Source organism: Triticum aestivum, chromosome 3A (assembly GCF_018294505.1).
Source record: "Triticum aestivum cultivar Chinese Spring chromosome 3A, IWGSC CS RefSeq v2.1, whole genome shotgun sequence".
Lineage (NCBI taxonomy): Eukaryota > Viridiplantae > Streptophyta > Magnoliopsida > Poales > Poaceae > Triticum > Triticum aestivum.
The window spans coordinates 297,036,976-297,038,075 of NC_057800.1; positions in this window are offsets into that span (position 1 = coordinate 297,036,976).

Here is a 1,100-nt window from a genome sequence, read left to right on the forward strand (position 1 = left end):
ATGTTAGAAAGTGTTGAAAATTTATGACGTCGCTTTGAATGGTGCATAGGAACAGAAAAAAGTCTGGAGTTCAAATAAGTTAAAAAAATGAAGTGCCCATGTAACAAATGAGTTGTCGTCCGAAACCCTGTTACTCCGAAAGAGATTGCCCAGTTTGTACATGAAGTGCGTCCAGTTTCTGCCATAACCCTCTCTACTCTTTTTCGCATGCCATGTGGGTGAAATGATGATACCATGCCAAGTTTCAACCTTTCCAGAGTTCATTTTGTAGTGATTTTCAATTTCACGGTCATTTAGCTCTCTAAACTAATAGGTAAAGACTGAAAAATATCAAATGATGTCAGAACGTGTTGAAAATTGATGACCTCGCTTTGAAGGGTGCATACAGAACACAAAAAAGTCTGTATTTCAAATAAGTTTAAAAAAATGAAGTTCCCGTGTAACCGATGAGTTCTCGTCCGAAACCCTGATACTCCGAAAGAGATTTTCCAGTTTTTACATGATGTGCGTCCAGTTTTTTCTGTAACCCTCTCTACTATTTTGCACATGCTATGTGGGAGAATGATGATACCATGCAAGTTTCAACATTTTCCGAGTTCATTTTGTAGTGATTTTCAATTTCACGGTCATTTAGCTCTCTAAACATATCGGTAAATGACTGAAAAATAGCAAATGATGTTAGAAAGTGTTGAAAATTGATGACATCTCTTTGAATGGTGCATAGGAACGCAAAAAAATGTCTGGAGTTCAAATAAGTTTAAAAAATAGAAGTGCCCGTGTAACAGATGAGTTCTCGTCCGAAACCCTGATACTCCGAAAGAGATTATCCAGTTTGTACAAGAAGTTTGTCCAGTTTTTGCCGTAACCATCTACTCTTTTGCACATGCCATGTGGGTGAAATGATGATACCATGCCAAGTTTCAACCTTTTCAGAGTTCATTTTGTAGTGATTTTCAATTTCACGGTCATTTAGCTCTCTTAAGAAATCGGTAAATGACTGAAAATAGCAAATTATGGTAGAAAGTGTTGAAAATTTATGACGTCGCTTTGAATGGTGCATAGGAATGCAAAAAAGTCTGGAGTTCAAATAAGTTAAAAAA